The sequence below is a fragment of the Hyperoodon ampullatus genome (assembly GCF_949752795.1).
Source record: "Hyperoodon ampullatus genome assembly, chromosome: 17".
Taxonomy (NCBI): domain Eukaryota; kingdom Metazoa; phylum Chordata; class Mammalia; order Artiodactyla; family Ziphiidae; genus Hyperoodon; species Hyperoodon ampullatus.
In genome coordinates this window covers 51,674,264-51,696,722 of record NC_136930.1, presented here as the reverse complement: position 1 = coordinate 51,696,722, position 22,459 = coordinate 51,674,264, and positions in this window count along the sequence as shown.

Below are 22,459 nucleotides of genomic sequence, written 5' to 3'. Positions count from 1 at the left end.
TGAAAAGACAGCGCAGTCGCAAAGGCATTTCATTCTTTCTGAAGATAATGTTCCAAATGATCACTCTAAGAGTTTTTATGAATTAATGCATATAGTTCCAGCTGTTCCCAACCCTATTAGTTACTACACAGATCGGTTCAAAAGCTAAAGTCATGGAGATCTTGTCTCCTTCAATTCTCTTGAAAATGACTCCTCGGTTACCAATTTTTCTGGAAATGACTTCCCTAATTGTCTGAATCTATCTACCAGGCTTTGTGAACATTGCCCTTCTCTCTTCTGAGAAGAACCTACTCTAGGAGGGGTTTTATGTGGTTTTGCTGGGGGGGGGAAGCCTTTCAGGTCCTGAGCACTCCATCCTCAAGATGCTCAATATGAACCCTCAAATTGAATCCTCCCCTCAATATGAACCCAGTTCAGAAGTTATTCACTCCACAATGATTTCCTTATTGTGATATCAAACATCATCTTCCCACTACCTCCGCCAGGATCTTGCTGTTAATCATTTTTTATCAACCACGTGTGGCCTACATTTTCTCAACCTTTTTTTTTTACAACCATGTCTATGACTTTGGAAAGAAACAGACCCCTTAAGGGCAGTTACCATGTACCAAAAGGAAAGGAGACTAAACAGAACATTTCCACTTAAACAAATCTAAACAGAAAAATATGACAATGGATAATGACATTTGAATGTCATGAAAAGAAAGGCAGTAGCAAAGGCATTTGAAGTACAACTTAAAAGAACGAAGCATAACAGAAGATGGCTAGAAAGTGCCATGCAGTATTTGCTACATTCTAAAAAGGGATTGCTGGATGTATTTCTCCATATGTCATTAAGAGGCATGCACTTGTCTTGGGTGTCATAACAAGTCACATATAGAGACAGACCTCGATATCATTTTGGACAGTAAAGGAAAGATGTGACAAAAGATTTGCTCTATCAAATTTCCAAGCAAAGATATGAATAATAGAGTCAAAACACCTAATGTTTTTTAAATTGTGTATGCTCTTGATAAAGATTAAATATTCTACTACATCAAAAACCTTTGAAAATCATACAACAATAATAGTAGTCATTTGTTACATTATTATAATTAATATCAAAATGTAGTATAGTATAATGACTAATCATCATGAATTTTGGAGTCAGATAAATCTGTGTTAGAATTCAACACCCTCCATTTAGCAGTGGAAGGCCACTGAATGAGTGAATTAAACTTTCTAAGCCTTAGTTTCTTCATTTGTAAAATATAGGAAATAACACTTTTTTCATGGCAAACAATAAATTATATAATCTTTATATAGTGCTCATCATAGGGTCTAGCAATTAGTAAGTGTTCAGTATCTGCTAGCAAGTTTTATATTTACTTCAAATGTCTTATAGAGGAAATTATTTTTTATATTTATATAAAGAGAGGAAATTGTGAAGAAAAGGAAAATACAGCCAAAAATAATTAGTTGAAGACAGTGGTGAGATTAAAATACACATCACAAAGTCATACATAGTCTGCTAGATATAAACCATGAATTTAACTCAGAGGTCCCTAGAAGCTGGTGTGAAGAGGAAAACATGATCAGTCATCCGACTTAAAAAAAAAAAAAATAGAAAAAAATAGAAAGCCATGTTTAAAAGAAACCCAGATAGGGGAATTCCCTGGCAGTCCAGCGGTTAGGGCTTGGTGCTTTCATTGCCGTGGGCCCAGGTTCAACCTCTGGTCGAGAAAGTAAGTTCCCACAAGCAGTGCAGCCAAAAATTTTTAAATAAATAAAAGAAACCCAGATATTCTAAAAAACAAATGTGTCACATCTCTACGTCCTCACAATAAGGCCTCTATGTGAGGTGTAAATACTTTCCTCAATTACTTTTTTACAGTAAAGCAAATAGACAAGTGTTTTGATTTTCTTATAACATCCCTCAAATTTGACTAATGGAATAATACTAAAATTCAGTTTAGTGACAGTAATTTTAAAATGGTGCAGTTTGGGTGCATGATTCTCTGATGAAAAACAATACATCAATAAATAAGTCTTAGTAATAACCATCCTTCTGTAGCACTTTGAAATCCATGGTTATTTTTAATTCTAAAAACTAGGTAAAGCAAGTAAATTCATCCGCATTTTATAGATATGGAAACTGAGTCTCAAACAGGCTCTATGATTTGCCCAGAGTTATACAGGAGATCGTAATAGAGCAGAGACTCTATCTTCTGTTTCTTAATCTCATGCCCTTTTCACAAATCCCATTCCCTCTTCACAATAATGTTCTGAAATGGACTGACCACTGGAAAAGCATAGAAAGGACTCTAGCTTCTGCCACTCTCAGGGATAGAAGCCATCTTGAACAACCTTGTTTTACAGATAAAAATCAGATTAGAAAGTCTCAACCAGGCAGAGTTACTTCCATGATACTAGTGACTTGGGGGACTTCACAAAGGTAATTCTTAAAATGCAAGTCATCTATAAGCTATAAGAAAATAATAACAATAATGTTTTTTATTTTCATAGTGCTTTAGATTTCTCAAAATATTTGCATATGATAGTTTGTAGTTCCCTAAAGAAGGCTGCCCCTTAACAGGGGCAGCTTCTTTAAAGCAAATGAGATGTCATTCAAGTACACCTTTTTCAGAGAGCTGCAGATTAAGCAAGAGAAAATAAAACCATATATGGACACTCTGAAACAAGATCCTTTTACACAGCACAAACTTAATAGGTGGCTTTTACAAATACATCCACATGGCATAGAAATTACTCACATATTGAAAGAAAATAGTACATGTAGGTGCTTATTAATTTGTAAGCTGATATTTTATAGCACATAAAGAAGAAATGGCAAAACTCGGCAAAGAGTAAACATTTTAAAAAGGAAGAATTCATAACATATACTCAGACCTCAAAAAAGATAAAGATTCCGACTGCAGTTTGAAAAGGTTACACTGCTATTTTTAAACGCAACCCACAACTAAGTGCAAAATCTGGTTTTAGGGAAAATATTTGCTAAGTACTTAAATTATGGAATATTCTGGTTTCCAAAGGATGCAAATATTTGGTCTGTCAATAATTAAGTTTCTATGTTTCCCGTAGGAAGTTGGTGTAAGGATAAGGAATGGTGGTGTGAAATTCAACAGTTACTAAAATTGAGCAACTCGGAATGAAAAAGGGCTTTTTAAATTTTATTATCTAATATAGTTCTGAATATGGCAATGACCTAAGGATTATGAATATGGAAAACGTCTCATTTTGAGTCTAATGTTTTGATCCCAGTACCTCATTTTCTTCCAAGAAAATAATGTAATCAGGTTGAGAGAATACATGCAGAGCAAAGATTAGCCAATTTTAACTAATGCTTTCTGGAAATAGTGCACAGTGTACAATAGGGGCTTTCATTACCTGGGTGACACATGGCTGGTGACAGGAACCTGACTTCACTGATTACTGCAGGCTTCCATCTGGTGGCAAAACATGCTCCTTGTTCATCTGATCCAGGTTGAGATCTTAAGCCAGTGTCTGTCGGGGAACTGTCTTGAAAACAATCAATCCAACAAAACCATAACCTCTCAGAAAAAGACAGGTAAATGGTTTCTTTGTAATCTATCAAAACCCCAACCAATAACCAAAAAATAGTTTTCTTATTTTTTAATTTTCAACTGAGAAAACAGAGCTGCTATTACAGTTGCATTTTGGAAATTACTATTTTGCTATTCAGACTGTAAAGTTCACATTTTTTAAAAGGGTATATTGCATTTGTGCTTAAACAACATCTAGCAAAATATATACTCAGTAGATAGCAATTACTTGTGATAATATACCCTTTAGTAAAAGACCTTCCCATGGTTCTATATTTAATATGGAACATAAGAGACTATCTCTTGTTTCCTTTACTTATCTTCTTCTCCTGCTTTGTTCCTTTGTTCCTTTTGTTTGTTTTGTTCATCTATGAACATAGTTAGATAATTAACAAAAAGTAAATTTATGAAAAATGTAATATTTTTTAATCTATGAAGAGGACCCCAAAGGTGATGGAAAAGCTCATAGAAACATATTTGGTTCACTTTTTACTCAAAAATCATTTTGGTTGCCAGATACTGTTTTGACATATGATACCAATTCTCAGTCTAAATGCAGATTCTGCTCCTATGACAACCTAAGCACAAATGCTTTTCCTTCTCCTGCCATTGAAATAGGTGTTGAGGACACCTTGTATGGCAACATCATTATTCCCAAGGCCTCTGGACTGGAATGATGAAGTGCAGGTGACAACTTAAAACTGGCTGGCATTTTCTGTATTTACTTTTTTGGAATCAATAAGGAAATAAGAGGAGTAAAGGGGAAAATATTTATCCTACTTCTAGAAGGAGGTAAGAATGTTAGGAAGAAAACACATCCTCCACTTAAAAGGATTGAAAGAGAGTAAGTGTCATAATGGGAAAGCTAGGGTTCTATTAGAAAAAGCAGATGAAGGGAATAGGAATGAGCAAAAATGGGATGAGGAATGAATTTGGTAAAATAACAAGATACAAAATTAATGCACAGAAATCTCTTGCATTCCTATACACTAATGATGAAAAATCTGAAAGAGAAATTAAGGAAACGCTCCCATTTACCACTGCAACAAAAAGAATAAAATACTTAGGAATAAACCTACCTACGGAGACAAAAGACCTGTATGCAGAAAACTATGACACTGATGAAAGAAATTAAAGATGATAGAAACAGATGGAGAGATATACCACGTTCTTGGATTGGAAAAATCAACACTCTGAAGATGACTATACTACCCAAAGCAATCTATAGATTCAATGCAATCCTTATCAAGCTACCAATGGCATTTTTCACAGAACTAGAACAAAAAATTTCGCAGTTTGTATGGAAACACAAAAGATCCCAAATAGCCAAATCAATCTTGAGAAAGAAAAATGGAGCTGGAGGAATCAGGCTCCCGGACTTCAGACTATTACTACAAAGCTACAGTAAGCAAGACAGTATGGTACTGGCACAAAAACAGAAATATAGATAAATGAAACAAGATAGAAAGCCCAGAGATAAACCCATGCATATAGTCACCTTATTTTTGATAAAGGAGACAAAAATACACAATGGAGAAAAGACAGCCTCTTCAATAAGTGGTGCTGAGAGAACTGGACAGGTACATGTAAAAGTATGAGATTAGATCACTCCCTAACACCATACACAAAAATAAGTTCAAAATGGATTAAAGACCTAAATGTAAGGTCAGACACTATCAAACTCTTAGAGGAAAACATAGGCAGCACAATCTATGACATAAATCACAGCAAGATCCTTTTAGACCCACTTCCTAGAGAAATGGAAATAAAAACAAAAATGAACAAATGGGACCTAATGAAACTTCAAAGCTTTTGCACAGCAAAGGAAACCATAAACAAGATGAAAAGACAACCCTCAGAATGGGAGAATATATTTGCAAATGAAGCAACTGACAAAGGATTAATCTCCAAAATTTATAAGCAGCTCATGCAGCTCAATAGCAAAAAAACAAACAACCCAATCCAAAAATGGGCAGAAGACTTAAATAGGCATTTCTCCAAAGAAGATATACAGACTGCCAACAAACACATGAAACAATGCTCAACATCATTAATCATTAGAGAAATGCAAATCAAAACTACAATGAGATATCATCTCACACCAGTCAGAATGGCCATCATCAAAAAATCTAGAAACAATAAATGCTGGAGAGGGTGTGGAGAAAAGGGAACCCTCCTGCACTGTTGGTGGAAATGTAACTTGATACAGCCACTATGGAGAACAGTATGGAGGTTCCTTAAAAAACTAAAAATAGAACTACCATACGACCCAGCAGTCCCACTATTGGGCATATACCCTGAGAAAACCATAATTCAAAAAGAGTCATGTACCACAATGTTTATTGCAGCACTATTTACAATAGCCAGGACATGGAAGCAACCTAATTGTCCATCGACAGATGAATGGATAAAGACGATATGGGAGGGAGGGGAAGATGGCGGAAGAGTAAGATGTGGAGATCACCTTCCTCCCCACAGATACACCAGAAATTCATCTACACGTGGAACAACTCCTACAGAACACCTACTGAACGCTGAAAGAAGACCTCAGACCCCCCAAAAGGCAAAAAACTGCCCACGTACCTGGGTAGGGCAAAAGAAAAAAGAATAAACAGAGACAAAAGGATAGGGACGGGACCTGCACCAGTGGGAAGGAGCCGTGAAGGAGGAAAGGTTTCCACACACTAGGAAGCCCCTTCGCGGGCGGAGACTGCGGGTGGCGGAGGGGGGAAGGCTTCGGAGTAGCGGAGGAGAGCACAGCAACAGGGGTGCGGAGGGCAAAAGATAGAGATTCCCTCACAGACGATAGGTGCCGACCGGCACTTACCAGCCCGGGAGGCTTGTCTGCTCGGCCGCCGGGGCGGGCGGGGCTGCGAGCTGAGGCTCGGGTTTCGGGCTTCGGTCGGAGCGCAGGGAGAGGACTGGGGCTGGCGGCGTGAACACAGCCTGAAGGGGTTGGTGCACCATGGCTGGCCGGGAGGGAGTCCGGGAAAAAGTCTGGACCTGCTGAAGAGGCAAGAGACTTTTTCTTCCCTCTTTGTTTCCTGGTGCGCGAGGAGAGGTGATTAAGAGCGCTGCTTAAAGGAGCTCCAGAGACGCGCGAGCCGCGGCTAAAAGCGCGGACCTCAGAGACGGGTGTGGGGAGCTGGGGCTGCTGCTACCGCAGCCAAGAGGCCTGTGTGCGAGCGCAGGTCACTGTCCACGCCTCCTTTCCGGGGAGCCTGTGCAGCCCGCCACTTACAGGGTCTCGTGATCCAGGGACAACTACCCCGGGAGAACGCACGGAGCGCCTCAGGATGGTGCAACGTCACGCCGGCCTCTGCCGCCGCACGCTGGCCCCGCCTCCGTGCCCCTCCCTCCCCCCGGCCTGAGTGAGCCGGAGCACCCGAATCAGCGGCTCCTTTAAACGCGTCCTGTCTGAGAGAAGAGCAGACGCCCTCCGGCGATCTACACGCAGAGGCGGGGCCAAATCCAAAGCTGAGACCCGGGAGCTGTGAGAATAAAGAAGAGAAAGGGAAATCTCTTCCAGCAGCCACAGAAGCAGCGGATTAAAGCTCCACAATCAACTTGATGTACCCTGCTTCTGTGGAATACATGAATAGACAACGAATCATCCCAAATTGAGGAGGTGGACTTTGAGAACAAGATTTATGATTTTTTCCCCTTTTCCTGTTTTTTTTTTTTTTTTTTTTTGCGGTACGTGGGCCTCTCATTGTCGCGGCCTCTCCCGCTGCGGAGCACAGGCTCCGGACACGCAGGCTCAGCGGCCATGGCTCACAGGCCCAGCCGCTCCGCGGCATGTGGGATCCTCCCGGACCGGGGCACGAACCCGCGTCGCCCACATCGGCATGCGGACCCCCAACCACTGCGCCACCAGGGAAGCCCCCCTTTTCCTCTTTTTGTGAGTGTGTATGTGTATGCTTCTGTGTGAGATTTTGTCTGTACAGCGTTGCTTCCACCATTTGTCCTAGGGTTCTATCCATCCTTTTTTTTAAATTTTTTTTCTTAATACTTATTGTTTATTTTAATAACTTTATTATATTTTATCATACTTTATTCTATTTTACTTTATCTTCTCTCTTGCTTCTTCTCCTACCTTCCCTCCTTCCTCCCTCCCTCCCTCCTTTCTTTCTTCTTTCTTTCTTTCTACTTCTACTAATTCTTTCTTTCTACTTTTTCTCCCTTTTATTCTGAGCCGTGTGGATGAAAGGCTCTTCGTGCTGCAGCCAGGAGTCAGTGCTGTGCCTCTGAGGTGGGAGAGCCAACTTCAGGACACTGGTCCACAAGAGACCTCCCAGCTCCACATAATATCAAATGGGGAAAATCTCCCAGAGATTTCCATCTCAACACCAGCACCCAGTTTCACTCAACAACCAGCAAGCTACAGTGCTGGACACTCTATGCCAAACAACTAGCAAGACAGGAACACAACCCCACCCATTAGCAGAGAAGCTGCCTAAAATCATAATAAGTCCACAGACACCCCAAAACACACCACCAGACGTGGACCTGTCCACCAGAAAGACAAGATCCAGCCTCATCCACCAGAACACAGGCACTAGTCCCTTCCACCAGGAAGCCTACACAACCCACTGAACCAAACTTAGCCACTGCAGACAGACGCCAAAAACAATGGTAACTACCAACCTGCAGCCTGCAAAAAGGAGATCCCAAACACAGTAAGATAAGCAAAATGAGAAGACAGAAAAACACACAGCAGGTGAAGGAGCAAGATAAAAACCCACCAGACCTAACAAATGAAGAGGAAATAGGCAGTCTACCTGAAAAAGAATTCAGAATAATGATAGTAAAGATGATCCAAAATCTTGGAAATAGAATAGACAAAATGCAAGAAACAGTTAACAAGGACCTAGAAGAACTAAAGATGAATCAAGCAATGATTAAAAACACAATAAATGAAATGAAAAATACTCTAGATGGGATCAATAGCAGAATAACTGAGGCAGAAGAACGGATAAGTGACATGGAAGATAAAATAGTGGAAATAACTGCTGCAGAGCAGAATAAAGAAAAAAGACTGAAAAGAACTGAGGACAGTCTTGGAGACCTCTGGGACAACATTAAACGCACCAACATTCGAATTATAGGGGTTCCAGAAGAAGAAGAGAAAAAGAAAGGGACTGAGAAAATATTTGAAGAGATTATAGTTGAAAACTTCCCTAATATGGGAAAGGAAATAGTCAGTCAAGTCCAGGAGGCACAGAGAGTCTCATACAGGATAAATCCAAGGAGAAATATACCAAGACACATATTAATCAAACTGTCAAAAATTAAATACAAAGAAAACATATTAAAAGCAGCAAGGGAAAAACAACAAGTAACACACAAGGGAATCCCCATAAGGTTAACAGCTGATCTTTCAGCAGAAACTCTGCAAGCCAGAAGGGACTGGCAAGACATATTTAAAGTGATGAAGGAGAAAAACCTGCAACCAAGATTACTCTACCCAGCAAGGATCTCATTCAGATTTGATGGAGAAATGAAAACCTTTACAGACAAGCAAAAGCTGAGAGAGTTCAGCACCACCAAACCAGCTTTACAACAAATGCTAAAGGAACTTCTCTAGGCAAGAAACACAACAGAAGGAAAATACCTACAATAATAAACCCAAAACAATTAAGAAAATGGGAATAGGAACATACATATCGATAATTACCTTAAATGTAGATGGACTAAATGCTCCCACCAAAAGACACAGATTGGCTGAATGGATACAAAAACAAGACCCATATATATGCTGTCTACAAGAGACCCACTTCAGACCTAAAGATACATACAGGCTGAAAGTAAGGGGATGGAAAAAGATATTCCATGCAAATGGAAATCAAAAGAAAGCTGGAGTAGCAATTCTCATATCAGACAAAATAGACTTTAAAATAAAGACTATTAGAAGAGACAAGGAAGGACACTACATAATGATAAAGGGATCAATCCAAGAAGAAGATATAACAATTGTAAATATTTATGTACCCAACATAGGAGTACCTCAAAACATAAGGCAAATACTAACAGCCATAAAAGGGGAAATCGACAGTAACACATTCATAATAGGGGACTTTAACACTCCACTTTCACCAATGGAGAGATCATCCAAAATGAAAATAAATAAAGAAACACAAGCTTTAAATGATACATTAAACAAGATGGACTTAATTGATATTTATAGGACATTCCATCCAAAAACAACAGAATAGGGCTTCCCTGGTGGCGCAGTGGTTGAGAGCTCACCTGCTGATGCAGGGGACACGGGTTCATGCCCCGGTCTGGGAAGATCCCGCAAGCCGCGGAGCGGCTGGGCCCGTGAGCCATGGCCGCTGATCCTGTGCGTCTGGAGCCTGTGCTCCTCAACGGGAGAGGCCACAACAGTTAGAGGCCCACGTACCGCAAAACAAACAAACAAACAAACAAAAAAATACACATTTTTCTCAAGTGTTCATGGAACAATCTCCAGGATACATCATATCTTAGGTCACAAATCAAGCCTTGGTAAATTTAAGACAATTGAAATTGTATCAAGTATTTTTTCAAACCACAACACTATGAGACTAGATATCAATTACAGGAAAAGATCTGTAAAAAATACAAACACATGGAAGCTAAACAATACACTACTTAATAACGAAGTGATCACTGAAGAAATCTAAGAGGAAATTTAAAAATACCTAGAAACAAATGACAATGGAGACACGATGACCCAAAACCTATGGAATACAGCAAAAGCAGTTCTAAGAGGGAAGTTTATAGCAATACAATCCCACCTTAAGAAACAGGAAACATCTCGAGTAAACAACATGACCTTGAACCTAAAACAATTAGAGAAAGAAGAACAAAAAAACCCCAAAGTTAGCAGAAGGAAAGGAATCATAAAAATCAGATCAGAAATAAATGAAAAAGAAATGAAGGAAACGATAGCAAAGATCAATCAAACTAAAAGCTGGTTTTTTGAGAAGAAAAACAAAATTGATAAACCATTAGCCAGACTCATCAAGAAAAAAAGGGAGAAGACTCAAATCAATAGAATTAGAAATGAAAAAGGAGAAGTAACAACTGACACTGCAGAAATACAAAAGATCATGAGAGATTACTACAAGGAGCTCTATGCCAATAAAATGGACAACCTGGAAGAATTGGACAAATTCTTAGAAATGCACAACCTGCCAAGACTGAATCAGGAAGAAATAGAAAATATGAATAGACCAATCACAAGCACTGAAATTGAAACTGAGATTAAAAATCTTCCAACAAACCAAAGCACAGGACCAGATGGCTTCACAGGCGAATTCTATCAAACATTTACAGAAGCGCTAACACCTATCCTTCTCAAACTCTTCCAAAATATAGCAGAGGGAGGAACACTCCCAAACTCATTCTACAAAGCCACCATCACCTTGATACCAAAACCAGACAAGGATGTCACAAAGAAAGAAAACTAAAGGCCAATATCACTGATGAACATAGATGCAAAATCCTAAACAAAATACTAGCAGACAGACTCCAACAGCACATTAAAGGATCATACACCATGATCAAGTGCGGTTCATTCCAGGAATGCGAGGATTCTTCAATATACGCAAATCAATCAACGTCATACACCATATTAACAAATTGAAGGAGAAAAATCATATGATCATCTCAATAGATGCAGAGAAAGCTTTCGACAAAATTCAACACCCATTTATAATAAAAACCCTGCAGAAAGTAGGCATAGAGGGAACTTTCCTCAACATAATAAAGGCCATATATGACAAACCCACAGCCAACATTGTCCTCAATGGTGAAAAACTGAAACCATTTCCACTAAGATCAGGAACAAGACAAGGTTGCCCACTCTCACCACTCTTATTCAACCTAGTTTTGGAAGTTTTAGCCACAGCAATCAGAGAAGAAAAGGAAATAAAAGGAATCCAAATCGGAAAAGAAGAAGTAAAGCTGTCACTGTTTGCAGATGACATGATACTATACATAGAGAATCCTAAAGATGCTACCAGAAAACTACTAGAGCTAATCAATGAATTTGGTAAAGTAGCAGGATACAAAATTAATGCACAGAAATCGCTGGCATTCCTGTATACTAATGATGAAAAATCTGAAAGTGAAATCAAGAAAACATTCCCATTTACCATTGCAACAAAAAGAATAAAATATCTAGGAATAAACCTACCTAAGGAGACAAAAGACCTGTATGCAGAAAATTATAAGACACTGATGAAAGAAATTAAAGATGACACAAATAGATGGAGAGATATACCATGTTCCTGGATTGGAAGAATCAACATTGTGAAAATGACTCTACTACCCAAAGCAATCTACAGATTCAATGCAATCCCTATCAAACTACCACTGGCATTTTTCACAGAACTAGAACAAAAAATTTCACAATTTGTATGGAAACACAAAAGACCCTGAATAGCCAAAGCAATCTTGAGAACGAGAAATGGAGCTGGAGGAATCAGGCTCCCTGACTTCAGACTATACTACAAAGTTACAGTAAACAAGATAGTATGGTACTGGCACAAAAACAGAAAGGTAGATCAATGGAACAGTATATAAAGCCCAGAGATAAACCCACGCACATATGGTCACTATATCTTTGATAAAGGAGGCAGGAATGTACAGTGGAGAAAGGACAGCCTCTTCAATAAGTGGTGCTGAGAGAACTGGACAGGTACATGTAAAAGTATGAGATTAGATCACTCCCTAACACCATACACAAAAATAAGTTCAAAATGGATTAAAGACCTAAATGTAAGGCCAGAAACTATCAAACTCTTAGAGGAAAACATAGGCAGCACAATCTATGACATAAATCACAGCAAGATCCTTTTAGACCCACCTCCTAGAGAAGTGGAAATAAAAACAAAAATGAACAAATGGGACCTAATGAAACTTCAAAGCTTTTGCACAGCAAAGGAAACCATAAACAAGATGAAAAGACAACCCTCAGAATGGGAGAATATATTTGCAAATGAAGCAACTGACAAAGGATTAATCTCCAAAATTTATAAGCAGCTCATGCAGCTCAATAGCAAAAAAACAAACAACCCAATCCAAAAATAGTCAGAAGACCTAAATAGACATTTCTCCAAAGAAGATATACAGACTGCCAACAAACACATGAAACAATGCTCAACATCATTAATCATTAGAGAAATGCAAATCAAAACTACAATGAGATATCATCTCACACCAGTCAGAATGGACATCATCAAAAAATCTAGAAACAATAAATGCTGGAGAGGGTGTGGAGAAAAGGGAACCCTCCTGCACTGTTGGTGGGAATATAACTTGATACAGCCACTATGGAGAACAGTATGGAGGTTCCTTAAAAAACTACAAATAGAACTACCATATGACCCAGCAATCCCACTACTGGGCATATACCCTGAGAAAGCCATAATTCAAAAAGAGTCATGTACCACAATGTTCATTGCAGCTCTATTTACAATAGTCCGGAGATGGAAACAACCTAAATGTCCATCATCCGATGAATGGATAAGGAAGATGTGGCACATATATACAATGGAATATTACTCAGCCATAAAATGAAACGAAATTGAGCTATTTGTAATGAGTTGGTTGGACCTAGAGTCTGTCATACAGAGTGAAGTAAGTCAGAAAGAGAAAAACAAATACCGTATGCTAATATATATATATGGAATCTAAAAAAAAAAAAAAAGAAAAAAAATGGTTCTGAAGAACCTAGGGGCAGGACAGGAATAAAGATGCAGATATTCAGAATGGACTTGAGGACACAGGGAGAGGGAAGGGTAAGCTGGGGTGAAGTGAGAGAGTGGCATGCACTTATATATACTACCAAATATAAAATAGATAGCTAGTGGGAAGCAGCCGCATAGCACGGGGAGATCAGCTCGGTGCTTTTTGACCACCTAGAGGGGTGGAATAGGGAGGGTGGGAGGGAGACACAAGGGAGAGGAGATATGGGGATGTATGTATACATAAAGCTGATTCACTTTGTTATAAAGCAGAAACTAACACATCATTGAAAAGCAATTATACTCCAATAAAGATGTTAAGAAAAAAAAAAGGGTGAGGATGAAAGGAATTTTCCTAATGGCAGAAGGCACAGCAGAAGGTTTAGGAAGCCTGTGAGATGCAGAAGACTGGGTCAAACAATGGAGGCACATGGACAAGGGAACAGTATAGTAATGAGTTCTGGTGATGGACGACATAGGCAGTTGAGGTTCTAAAGGTGACTAATCAGAAGAGGGATGTGAACCATGATGGAATTAGTCCTGAGAAGGCCTTGAGAGACATCAGGTATGTTCATGATGGATGTTTTGAGCCCAAGGAATGAGTGAACACCTTCTCAGAAGACTTTGGCCAGAACCCCCAGTCACTCAAGGGCCTCTTCTCTCTTAACAGCAAAGCAGTGGTGCAGTCTAGGAAAGGACAGATCCTCGTGGACTAGGAGGCCAGGACCTATTACTTTCCTTAGTGAGCGTGGTGTGATACCTAAAGAACTTACATCATAAAAGTGATGGAGGGCTTCCCTGTTGGTGCAGTGGTTGAGAGTCTGCCTGCCAGTGCAGGGGACACGGGTTCGAGCCCTGGTCTGGGAAGATCCCACATGCCACGGAGCAACTGGGCCCGTGAGCCACAACTACTGAGCCTGCGCGTCTGGAGCCTGTGCTCTGCAACAAGAGAGGCCACGATAATGAGAGGCCCGCACACCGTGATGAGGAGTGGTCCCCGCTTGCCGCAACTAGAGAAAGCCCTCGCACAGAAACGAAGAGCCAACACAGCCATAAATAAATAAATAAATAAATAAATAAATAAATAAAATTAAAAAAAAAAAAGTGATGGAAAAACTAAACCATTGCAGGATGTTTTGTCCTTGTGTTAATGGATATATTATTTTCACTAATATAGGATACTAAAAGAATCTGTTATTGTTCTCTTCCCTTTCCCCCAAAAGTGACTAAAACTTGGTACTCTACCTCAGGCCTCTCCGCCTCAGAGAATCTGAGATTTGAAAGTAAAATCTGCTATGCATAAGCAATAACTCCCCCACAGGTTAAATCTGAGGTGAAGACACTTGGATGAACAGGATAAAGGCTGGTGCTGGGAAAGAAGACCAGTGAAAGAGAAGTTTCCTCAGGCAAGGTAGGCTCTAGGGGCTTGGGGAGATGCCATGAATGCAGGTAATATCCCTGATGGTAATGCCTTGTGGGATACCCATGGAGGCCAAGAACTGGTCAGAAAAGGTCTTTAGAGACCAAACATATGGTCCATGCATCCTCCCTAGGATTGCTGGAGAATGCATTTTGAGCTTGCAGAAAGCAACAGGGCTTGGTAGGTGGTGGAGGGAAAAATGGAAAGTAGCTTTTCCAGAACAAGGAGCTACTTGAACAGGGAGGGCCATTCCACCTCCCACATCTTTCTATATGCACATAAGTATCCTTCTTCCCCCTTCCAAATTTGGAATCCAAGGAGTGAGAAGACAATTAAAACACGTGACTGAGATTTCATTTCTCACCTCCTTAGAGAGTAGGGGCACGGAGACTGATTTTATTTGAGTTAGAAAATTAAACCAAAATAACATTTCCTGTACTGGTGTGTGAGAAGGAAATACTTATCACTTCCACATATAAAAAGTCCTTGCAAGTTATTTATGTTGGTTATTAGTCCAACTCCTCTCAATCTTCCAAAGTTGCTATCAAATCAGGATGTGCTGAAAGCCTACCATGTGCCAGGAGCAGTACATATATTACATGATTTAATCCTCACAACTTTTCCAAATAAATAGCATCACCCTTATTTTTGAATTGAGGAAATGAACTCAGACAGATTAAGAAATTTGACCAAACCCTCATAGATGGTAAGATGCTAGTCAGGACTTAAGTCTAAGGTTGTATAAATCCAAAATTCTTGTTCTTTTATTTCACCATGCTGCTACAAAAAACATACATGGAAGGTTTTTTTGTTTTTTGTTTTTTGTTTTTTGTTTTTGCGGTTCGCGGGCCTCTCACTGTTGTGGCCCCTCCCATTGTGGAGCACAGGCTCCGGACGCGCAGGCTCAGCAACCATGGCTAACGGGCCCAGCCGCTCCGTGGCATACGGGATCTTCCCGGACCAGGGCACGAACCTGTGTCCCCTGCATCGGCAGGTGGACTCTCAACCACTGCGCCATCAGGGAAGCCCGGAAGTATTTTTTAATGCATAAAATGATACATAAATGAAGGCATCATTATTATGTTAAAGACTCTGGGGATCAGAGAACATAGGCATAGTAGTCTCAGAGCTTTTTCTCATTTCCAGGCATAACAAGGGTACATGCGATTTTGAAGCAAATAACTTTGGGAGTAAGATGTAAAGAAATTATATTTCTCTCTTAAAATATTGTTTCATAATGGTCAAATGTGGTTTTATAAAGAGTCAGGTATTCAGACAGGCTGTCATTAGAGTAGCTTCAATTCTCTTTTAAAAGTGATCAGATCATTAGAGCAAGTAATAGAACCAAGGTTATGTAAAATTAAATTTACTAGTAAAAAATCAGTTTTTAACCCAAGCTAAAGGAAAAAAAAAGATAAAAGTCACTCACTTCTGATTGGAAGAAAGTTCAGGGAACTGTACATTGATCCATGTGAGGGATACATGTAAGATCTATCGTTGTCCATAATTCAGCACTGAAAAGAAGACCCTGACTTCAGAAAAGCTCATGAAATTGACATAACTTCAGTGAAAGTAAATCTGAGCCTCAGATAGGGATTTAAAACTGTGTTCCACTCAAGTCTGGAAGTTAAAATTTGGTGGTACTTAAAATCAGATTTTTATAATAAATGAATGTTAGTGTATTTATACTTTATTAACTCAAGTTATTGTGTAATTACTCAACAGATGGTTGAAAAACAACAATGTGCCGGAAGGGAGGTGAAGAGTTGGGAGAAAGGGCAGAATAAGGACAAGACTGAGACTCAAACAAGAAGGAGGGAGTCAGGGAACAGATTCCCAGATCGTTCCATAGAGGAGGCCCATGGTCAAGACACAGTGTTTTAGGACCCAACTCTCACAACAGAGGTTCTGGAACTAGTTAGCAGCGTGGTTTTCAATCAAGAAGGTAGGATGGAGTAACCAGGAGATTGCTGCACAGTAGATTCCCAAGCAAGAAATATTTGCTTTACAAGAGATCAATAAATGTGACCCCCCAAACAGAAGATTGGTTCAGTCTTAGGGTAATTGGTCCAGCTAGTCAAATAGTTGAAGTCAGGACTCCAGTTCTGGAAAGAGGGGGAGACAAGACAAGGACACTACTTAGACTGAATGAGAACGGAACCTGGGTTGATACCCAGACCTGGGGATTGGACCAAAAATGTAGGAAAAGAATAACAGATGAGGATGTTTGGATGTTTGGTCTTCTGAGCTGGTCAAAACCCCAAAGTTCTTCCCTTGTGCACCAGATGCCGAGTCTATGGATGGAAAAGAACGTAGTGCGACAGGGTAGGGAGCACTGTACAGAGGTAAAGAAGTTGAAATCGAGTGCAGTAGTCATTACTAGAACACCAGATTTATTCCAATCATCTCCCATCAGCCATGTCAAACATGAGGAGGGTAGAGAAAGGGAAGCTTTGTTGAAGGCTTTTAAGTCACGCACAGGCCCTGTGAAAATTAATTCCTTTTCCAGGGAGAATATGAGTTTATAGCCAGACTCAGCTTGGAATAGCTGGAAAGACAGAGGCTAACAAATATATCATACCAAATGAAATGAACACATTTTAAAGCACCTATCACCCCTTCGGAAATCGCTCACATTAGATACGATATTCATTTAAACTAAGCTGCATTGTTTTCTCCCATTCAAATGTAAAAGTGTCCAGCTGCTGTGACACAGCTGCTGTGTCGCTAAGCAGGTTAGCAAAGAGTTAGCTAAGAGAAGGGAAGGTTAATAGGCACCTTTCAGAAGCCAATGTCAAAAGCCACTTATGTGGCCCAGGCTCCTGACTTCAATCCAGATGTCAAGTTCAGTTCATTACTGGGGATTCTCCCTGCCCTGTATCTTGTCCAAAATGGATTAGCACCTTCAGGGCATTATTATGCCCTCTTTACTTTCTTATCATATCATATTAACTTTCTTCCACAAAAGAAAACTCTTGCTGACATAAATGTTTGATTAGAAGCTTTCATATATTCCAATATGAAATATTCCCTCTCAACCAGGGCTCATGAAATATATATCAAACAAGTTCTTTGTGCAGCATAAAACAAATTTCAATACTCCTCTTCAAATAAAATAATAACAGCGTTAGACTACTTCTAATTCCTATAATTGGCTTCTGGAGGCAGTTATTATAACACAAAGATATACATACATGCAAATTCGATTTTTCAATAAACCTAACCTGCCAGCCTGTGAATTCCAAAGACCAAGGATAATGACATTTTTGGCTTTTGCTCCAATTATCTTACTAGGAGACATTAGATTGGGGTAGTTTTCAGTCACCTTACTTGTAAAATTTTGCTAAACAATTCTTCATAATCCATTTTATTAATAATAGTCTTAGTTTTTAATTACATTAAAAGCTGTGGTACTATGGCGTTCAGCCCCAGATCTTATCTCTTTTCTATCTGCACTCATTCTTAGGCAATCCCCTCCAGTGTCAGAACTTTAAACATCATCTGTGAGAATATTACTGAGAATATAAATATAAGATTTATATTGAAAGATTCCATTATGACTCCATTTTTGGCAATTGAATAGTGTCAGTCCCTCAGATAAGAAACAAAAAAGAAGGCATGTTTGAGAATAAAGATTTATTTAATAATTTATCTGGGAACTGATGGTTTGGGGGAACTAATGATATTGTCAAATGAAAATACCCAATAGAGTCTGGATATCTGGAGAGGGCCTGGACTAGCGATGTAATTTTGAGAGTCATCAGGAGATGATGAAAACCGTGGCTTTGGTGACATTACCAGGGAGTTTATGTCTCATGAAAAGAGAAGAACCAAGGTAGAAAACTCGGGAATACTAAAGAGTAAAGGGAGGGCAGAGGAAAGGCACACACTGTTATGCTATGAACGTTTTGACTCAAATGTTGAATCCTGACCCCCAAAGGTGATGGTTGGAAGAGTGGGGTCTTTGGGAGGTGATTGGGTCATGATGGTGGAACCTTCATGAATGGAATTAGCTTCCTTATCAAAGAGATCCCACAGAGATCCTTAGCCTCTTCTACTATGTAAGAATACAGCAGGAACATGCTGTCTAAGAACCAGGAAAATCACCCTCACCAGAACACAACCATGCTAGCACCTTGATCTTGGAATTTCCAGCCTCCAGAACTGTGAGAAATAAATTTCTGTTGTTTATAAGCCACCCAGTATATGGTATTCTGTTATAGCAGCCTAAACAGACTAAGAGAGAAATTGGTACCAAGAAGTGGGGTACTGTTGTAACAAATATCTAAAAATGTGGAAGCAGCTTTGGAACTAGGTAATGGGTAGAGGCTGGAAGAATTTTGAATTTCATGATAGCAGAAGTCTCCTTTGCCATGAACGGACTATTAAAGGCAATTCTGGTGAGAGCTCAGAAGGGAAAAAGGAGAGCTGTCAAGAAAGCCTCAACTTCTTAGAGAATACCTAAGGAATCATAAACAGAATGTTGATAGAAATATATGAACCATAAAGGCCATTTGGATGAGGTCTCAGATGGAAATGGGGAACATGTTATTGGAAACTGGAGGAAAGGCTATCCTTGTTATAAAATGGCAAAGAATTTAGTTGAATTGTGTTCATGTGCTGGTGTTTTATAGAAGGTAGAAATTGCAAGCTCTGAAATATTATCTTTAGCCAAAGAGATTTCTAAGCAAGGTTTGAAGGTGCGACTTGACTCCTACTGATTGTTTATAGTAAAACGTGAGAAGAGGGAAAATTACTTAAAGATGGAACTGTTAATCAAAAATGAAGCAGATAAAGCAGAAACTAATTTAAAAAAAATGAAGCAGAGGGCTTCCCTGGTGGCGCAATGGTTGAGAGTCTGCCTGCCGATGCAGGGGACACGAGTTCATGCCGCGGAGCGGCTGGGCCCGTGAGCCATGGCCGCTGAGCCTGCGCGTCCGGAGCCTGTGCTCCGCAACGGGAGAGGCCACAGCAGGGAGAGGCCCGCGTACCGCAAAAAAAAAAAAAGAAGCAGAACTTAGACATTTGGGAAATTCTCAGCCTATCCATACTGCAAAAAATAAGAACACTGAGGGTGTGGGCAAGTGACCTTTTCTTTTCTTTTCTTTTTGACAAACATATCAACACAATTTATTTTCTCCTAGATTTCAGCTCTTAAGAAGAATGACTGCCAAATAGATACTGAAACATTGCTTATTTTTCTATTTAGGTAAATATCACCACCCAAGTGACCTTTTCATAAGGAGATTAGTATGGATCAGTCAGCTCTATAGAAACCAGGTGTCATTCTTTGCAACAATGGAAGGATGACTCTGAAAGCAATTCAGAGATCTTCAGCGCTGCCACTTCCATCACAGGTCAGAGTGCACAGGCTTGGGTGCTGTGGATGCCTTCACCTAGGTTTCAAGGGGCCACCTGGCAGAGCCATGGGAATAGGACCCCAAACTGCCAGAGCTTCGGAGCCCCAGCAGAGAGCCATGGCATGTGTGGAGCCCCACCAAGTGGTGGGGGTGAAATTGCCACCCCCTGTGGGTCCGGAAGGCAGAACACTGAGTTCAAGAGGACAGTTCTTGAGACATGGTCTAATGGAATTTGCTCCGTTAGGTTTTGGACTTGCTTGGGACCTATCACTCCCTTCTTCTGTTAGAAGATAAACTGAGGCATATTAAAATTTTTCAGAGTTTATTTGAACAAAAATTAGTTGGAATCAGGTGGCACCAAACCAGAAGTAGTTAGAATCACTTCACCAACAGAAACTAGAGGGAAAACTTTTATAGAGAAGATGCAGAAGCAAAGCATAGCAATTATTTGATTGGCTACAGTTTAAGCAGTTGCCTTATTTGGGAAAGCCTAGTTGGCTGTTTGTGATTGGTAGTCCTTAGGTTTCAATTTCTTAACCCTGAGGCGTTACACATTTAAGTTTTGGTCCATTTATGTAGGATACTATGGCATTAAAGCCACCTCAGTCTCATGGCTTCTTTAATTGATTTAATACTTCTTACCTATTTCCCTCTTTTTAAATAGGAATGTCTATCCTATCTCTGTCCCACCAGTGCATTTTGGAAGCATATACAGTAAGTCACCTACATACGAAACTTCAAGTTGCGAACTTTCAAAGATGTGAACGTGTGTTCGCATGTCCAATCATGTAAGTTAGTTCACGTGTCTGGCGTACATTGTCACGTGTGTGCATCCTCTACAAGTGGTTGCTGCAATGAAGGCTGCAGCAGCTGTTCAGAATGCAATCCAGTGCTACCGTGTCATCTATGATGAGGAAAAAAGAGCTACTACCCAGACATCACTAGATCGTTTTTTCAAGAGTGTAGATAGAATTGAATGCCAGCCATCAACATCAGGCATGAGTGAAATTGCAGCTTGCCCTCCATCTCCTGTTGCTGAGGATCCTCCAGCTCTACCATCTCCCACCTCCTCTCCCTCCTCCAGTCAGTAACTCTTCTTGCCTGTTCACTCGATGCCAGCCCCTGTATGCCAGCTGTTGTACTGTACTACCGTACTTTTCAAGGTACTGTACTGTAAGATTAAAAATGTTTTCTTTATTTTTTGTGTTTTTTTAATGTATTATTTGTGTGAAAAGTAATATAAACCTGTTACAGTACAGTACTATATAGCTGATTGTGTTAGTTGGGTACCTAGGCTAACTTTGTTGGACTTAGCGAACTAATTAGACATACGAATGTGCTCTCAGAACGAAACTCATTTGCATGTAGGGGACTTACTGTAATTTGTTTGGTTTCACAGGTTCAGAGCTGGAGAGGAATTTTTCCTCTGGATAAACCTTACCTCAAGTCTCACCCCTATCTGATTTAGATGATATTTAAATGAGACTTTGGACTTTAGACTTGAGCGTTGATGCTGGAATAAGTTAAGACTTTTAGGGTTGTTGGGGTGAAATGAATGTATTTTATATGTGAAAAGGATATGAATTTGGAGGGTCCAGGGGAAAAATTCTATAGGCTGAATGTTTGTATCCAACCCCCAAAATTCCTATGTTGAAACCTAATCCCCAGTGTGATGATGTTTGGAGGTGGGGCCTTTGGGAGGTGATTAGGACGTGAGCATGGAGCTCTCAAGTGTTAATTCCTTCTGTTTCTCTATCTGGGGCTTTTTCCAGTGCCAGAAGAGCTTCTTTGATGTGTATGCAAGGTAGTCCAAGATGCCAGGTAACCCTCAACCAATGAGGGATGAGAGTTGTCGAATAAATAAGCCAGTTTCCTCTTCCACTGATGAGATAACACTGAAGTACATTCCACATGATTTCTCAGAAGATCCCCAGAATTGAGCCCCAGTTGTCCACGCTGGTAACCCACTCAATCTCTGACTTTTTGTTTTTTAATTTGTAAAGTGTAAGCCACTGCTCTGTTTTGGGGAACCAGATGACTTTATGTTGACTTCTGTATGTCTCTGCTTCGATCATTTTAGGGGGCATGTCATTTTCTGTGGGACGTGTCATTGCTCTGATAAGCTTCTCCCAAGCCAATGGAAAATGGGGACCACTTTAAATTTTCATTAGCTTCGTGATGCCTCATCCTACTTGTCATCCTGCTTGCTTGCTATTAGAGGGCAATTACTTGATGAGTTCTTTTAGAGGAATGAAAATGCTAAATGGTGTTCACTTAGTGGTAACTTAAAAATCTGACCTCATTAGAGACCCAGAGATCCTGCTATAGGAGAAGCCCAGAGAGAGGTTGAATACACTTCATCAAGTGGAAAGAAGCTAGTTC